Below are 6,180 nucleotides of genomic sequence, written 5' to 3' on the forward strand. Positions count from 1 at the left end.
CATCTGTGTCTGTCCATATGTTGACTGTGTTAGCATAGCAATCACTCTTTTTGAATCCTTCAAACAAAACATTGGTGGAATGCTATGGGCCTAGAGGAAGAATACAATCTTTCCTAACTACGATATTGCATGCTAGGGAGCTGTGGCTAGACCTATAAATATAAACATTACATTTACATAATTGTTGAGACTGAATATAGCTGTGTCTAGGCAGAGGGCTACACCAAAGTTGAAGAGAGAGTGGCTTTGGAAAAACAACGGAAGACGTGGGATATCTAAGGGGGTGAAGGTTCTGTTTTGAATTTCTTTTTACAGTTGGGGCGAGAACTCAAACTTTATAGGAGTTGTAAAGTCAGCGTATAAACAGACATATCAAGAGCACAAGGGTATTTGGCTCCAAAGTCTTTATGCAAATGTTAGTTTCGCATGAAATGTTCCTGATTTAACTTAGAAACGCAGGAAAACAAAAACACTTGTAAATTTTAACACATCCATCTCCTAACAAGGTGCATCCAGTCAACGTATTCAGATCACGCAGCATCAATCTCATCCAATAATGGGTCTAATGGTGTGGGTCTAGTCCGGAAAACAAAGCTCATCTTGGTATTGTATGATAATACTCTTTCTCATGTGTTTTTCTGGGTCCTGTGCAGTTGTATGGAAATATTATACTATTCAGTTGTTTGAGAGGTATCCATCTCATGGTCTATTTTAAGGAAATGAGGAACTAAAACTGTGTCAATGGATGGCTTACTTTGTGAAGTAAGAAAAACATTTTCATATCACTTTCAGGTTGGTCTCAGATCACTTTTCAGAGCTGCTGTAAAGTTGATAAATCAGCCAAGTAAATATGTGCCGTTTCAACTTACAACAATTCCATAATTCTCCAATGAACCTCGTGTGTCCGCTGCAAAAGTTACATCCCTTGAGATGCCAGAGACTTGACACTATTCACCTAGGAAATGGTTTTAACTTACATAAGACACTGAAAATGACACCGGTGATGCATTTAGGATTATGTTAATTGGCCGGCTTCAAGCCAGAATGCTCCTCAGATTTCACACGGAAAGATAAAATCAAGACTCTTTTACGTTCTTGGAACGATGCTATGATATTATTATTGTCTTGAGGGTATTCCTCACACTGCCAGCAAAACATTTTAAAATACAATCTATAAAAAACCTTTTTCCTCAAAACAAGTGTCTATTTACCCACTAATAAGACATGCCAATTGAAGTCCTTCCTGTTCTGGGATCAACTGTTTTTGCTGCACCTGAAGAAATAAAAGCTTTTTTCCCCCCTTTTTTTAAAATCACGCTTTATTCGATCGTCATGAACTACAAGACAGTTTGAGACTATAATGGGAAAATAACTTTGATGTTTGTATCACCCAGGATCTTTTTGTGCATCCATGCAGCTGCTTAAATAGAAATTCAAGTGGACTAAGTTTGCAAGTGTTTGGAAGAGATACCTTTGGAAAGCTTGGAAATTTCATGAGAAGAGTTTGCCACCTGCTGGACTTGCACAGGAATATTCTCAGCAGAAGATACTTTGACTTTCCTATTGTCCAACTTGACCAAACTATTTGAAATGATGCTTCCCATGGAGAAAAACATCAGGACATGATGTTTATTATAATTTGCGCCAACTTGGGAAAAACCATCAAAATCCAGGCAAATCCCTGCATTGGGAGGCGATAACATCACATGTCAGTTCCTCCAAATTACCTCTGCACCAACAAAACAAAGACTGAAAATCGAGAATCCCAATGGCTGATGGAAAACCACATTTGTGTGACAACATAATGGAAAGTGGCCATCTGGCTTACATTTCCCAGCATACCTCTGCTCACGGTCCTGGTGGAGCTTAGAAGAGTGTCCGTCAGTGTACCGCAACATCCCCAGAGCAGCATTACTCGGTGGAGAGCCCTTGTTTCTCGGCCCAGGCCCAGCTGATTAAATACACAAAATCCAGCTCGGGTCGCTCACGTCTGGAGCTCTTCACGAGCAGATTGAGGTCTGATTAGTTAACACGCTGATTTAAATCAATACCCGTTCCGAGCAATTCTCGCGGCAGGAGCGGGCCAACATTTCCCAGCCAGCTGTCAATATGCTTAAGTCAGTGAAAGGGTCCCCTTGAATCCAATCAACCAAGTGAGCACACACGGAGGATCTTGTTACCAGCATAACGCTAATGACCCCATCCAGACCTTCAACATGTACATGTGTGTCACATTTAACATACTCACCTTGCTGTGGTAAAACACAATAGATCATTACCGGAACACCTGGATCGTCTCACTTGACATGCAGCCCCTATTCCCAGGAACTCCCTGAATATGTAAGGAAGGTGTCAAGACATTTGCCAGGGTTAAAGAAGTTTTTCATACACTGGTTAATAGTAACGTCAAGCGTTCACAAAAGAAAAACACTGTTTAAGAAAAAGAAGGAAAATAACTATTGAAGCATGTGGAATAAACGGGAGTCCAATCTGAAAGGCTCTTTGGCCCATTTCCACAATTTTGATTCCCAAAGTTCACTAGGCTAGCACAGAAACTAAGTAAATACTGATCTCGGAATTTCCTGTTACGGTTAACATTCTTCTCTTGTGTTTCAGGATACAGTTTTCACAAAGTTCCACTGAGCTACAATGAAGCCCTCAAGAAACTAGAAGTTATACAAGTATGACTCATTCCCTTTGCATTCAGATTGGATTTCCGATTTTAGTAGCTACAATAAAGCAATTTAATATGCAGTATTATACAAGAACTTAGCCTACTTTTGCACCTTAGCCCTACTGAAAAAAAACAAAACACAATTGAACACCAAAATACAGCAATCCAAACAAGCTTTTGGACATTTAAGCCACACTTCATTTGTATGAATGATACTGACATTAGTTGATGTGTTAAGTCCTTTTCCCTCAAGTACACACAGAACTAGTTCATCAGATTAAACAATCCACCTTTTTCCTGACGTAAAAATGGGCACCACCATTAGTAAATTCTATGGGTAAAGCTTCTGGACTCATTTGCGCCCAGCTATTTTTAGTTTGTTTTGCAGCTTGATATTGACAATTGATGTCTCCTATCATATTATTTTAATCTGTTATCTTAATTAAGAATACACTGGTTTGTACTGCAAACAGTTCTACCGTTTACTGCACATTGTTATTCTCCTCATTATTTACCTATAGCGGCTAATGAAACAAAAGTCTCACCCATAGGCTTACTTCCGCGTTGAGGAAACAGTTGGATAGACATGTTTTACTAGTTAAATTAAGCTAAGTATATAAAATTACTTTGGACACTAACAAATATAGCCAAAGAAATTTAAATATACTAAAAACATCTAGCTCACAGCTTATAATTCACCAAATCAAACACATTTAAACCAAACAAAACTAAATAAAAACCAAGCAAACCAAACAAAAAAACAGATGAAACTTATAGTTCAGAAAACAAATTTGTACAATCTTTTAAAAAAAATAAAGCCATTTTGTTTGATCTAATGCAGTGACATTTACATATTTCTAAGTGTCCAAGTTTGTTTGTTTTTTGACAAACACATGAATTGAACATAAGAATGACATATATGTGGATCTGAAACATTTTGTTTATTCTGTGAAATCAAGGGACAACATACGGAGCATGAACATTTCCAAAGGAATCTAAGCATCACTAATCACTATCAATGCAGTCTGAAATTCTTTAAATATTTTGAGTTACACTATATTTTGCATTTACTCACTTTCATAGGACAAATATAACACATAATTTACATGGTTTATGTATACTCTGATACATTTCTATATCGGGTTAATATCTGTCTTATCTACACAGGTGAGGGTTAAAGGCAGGCCAAAAAGGAATGCATTCTGCTTGAGTTTAATGGGACATATACCCAAAATGTTGACGGTGACTAAAAAAAATAAAAAATAATAATCAGTTTAATTAATAAAAAAGACAAAATGCAGACAATAAAACTATACGAAAACCTGAAATGAATTTACAGGTATTAAAACAAATAAAATATACAAACTATTGCACAATGGAGGTATAGAGAACAAATACAGCATAACAGGAGTGCTAACAAAATGTTTGCAAAGTTTATTCAGTTTGAATGGTTTTTTTTGTAACAGTAAAAGGCAGAAAAGCCAAGACCAAAGACCCCTGCACACGAAATAAGCCCACACCCAGCCTACATTACGGCATAAAACCCTTGATAGGCCAGGAAATGAAGTTATCTGTGTCTGGGACACAACAGATTTTGATTCCAATCCTTAAGACGATCAGTTTTGTTAAAACGCTCAACTGACTGAAGATTAGTGTAGTACTGGAATGACATAAATCGCTTCAAAAACAACTGCATGAGTTTCATTGTGAGCTAGGCTCCATCTAATACATTTTACATATTTTAAATTAGACAAAATAACACTGTTTAACGTGACACTAACATGACCAAGGAGTGTCAAGCAGCTATTTGCGGTCAAAACAACACAAGCTGATTGGAAGTAAAGAAAAAAAGAGGAACAAACTAAAAAAAAAAAAAAGTGACAGAAAGATGACGTAGCTGAAATTTAGCAGTGTACTGGGATATGTCACAATTGTTCGTCTTAACATTACACTACATTTGTGTCCACAATGTAGGACATGAGCATCAATCATTACGCAGGAAAATGTACCTGTAATGACCGAGCACAACAGTTGTTCCAATGATTCGAGGTTGGATGAACAGATCGTGGTTAAAGCGTTAATAGTACCAGATAAAGAATCTACTGTTAAAAAAAAAAAACAGCAGATGGAAAAAAAAAACAAAAAAAAAAAAACTTTATTGTTATATAGTATGATTAAATCATACAAAAACACAGGTTTGAAATGTGCCAGAAAGTACCATTGCCAAATGCTCACTGACTAAAAAATAGGGCTAACCAAACAATAAATGACAACAGCAATTAACAAACTACCTTTTTAAAAGAATCTACTGTGCCTAAATTCACAAAGTTCTACTTTGCCGGATTAATTAATTTAGGCTAAACTAATTGTGCTTTCAGCTACCGACAGGCAATCCTGACTGTTTAAAATTTTAACACATTAAATCTGCAGATGTTTGCATTAAAAAAACATGAAATTGCGAGAGAGAAAAAAAGAAGTGTTTTTCATCGGTTCTATTTACGGGTTCAAACAATAGCCATTTTACTAACAAGCACTGCAGGATTGTGCTTTCAAGCCCACAGATTATGCAGACACAAAATTAGTAACAAATTAAAGATGATGAAAATCTAAATAGCAAAATAAATGAAACATTTACCAATTCCCTCATGGAGGCGCTTATGCAACCAAATTTTATATCACAGCAGAACTCAACAATGAGGATGGCTCAAAAGATGGCCAGTGTGAAATCGTTTGGGCCCACTGAAAATCTCAAGATTTGTACAAGACCATTGCACAACATTTATTGAACTTGTACATCAATCCAACAGAGAATGATTGACAGAATGATCAAAAGATTGCATGAACAAACAAACAAAGGAATGATAGACAGATTGATAGAACGATAGACAAACGAACGACAGAACGAACAAACAATAAAAAAACAAACAGAATGAACAAAAATAAACTATAGAACGAAAGAATTGAATGAACGTTGAACAATAGATAAACAAGAGAATGCATGATAGATAGAACTAATGAACAAATGATAGATAGAATAGAATGATAGAAAGATAAAAGCACAAACAAACAGTATATAGAATAGACAAAAAAAGTGATAAATAGATAGAATGATCAATATAATGACAGAAATATAATACAAAATATTTCTAGCAAATAATTAAAAGAATTCCTAACTGTTGAGTCCTACAGTGGTATCAACCTGCTAAGCCATTTTCTATATAAAAAAAAAAAATCAGTGCAGTTTTGCTGAACCTTCTTTTCTAAAAAGTAACGTTCTAAAAAAAAAAAAAAAAATTCACATCTCTATCAAACAATACTTCCAGAATCACACTGTTGTTCATTCAGCTTTACGTCATGTCAAGAGATCCTTACAGACATTTAGTCTGCAGGCGCTGCAGTAATTCCAGTGTGTACCATACTGACTACAACCAGAGCCAGTAAAAGTTATTATTTAGCAGATGCTCTTTATCCAAATCGACTTACAGTATGCTTACAGCAATTTAATT

This window comes from Carassius carassius, chromosome 48 (genome assembly GCF_963082965.1).
Source record: "Carassius carassius chromosome 48, fCarCar2.1, whole genome shotgun sequence".
In the NCBI taxonomy this organism is placed as follows: Eukaryota; Metazoa; Chordata; class Actinopteri; order Cypriniformes; family Cyprinidae; genus Carassius; species Carassius carassius.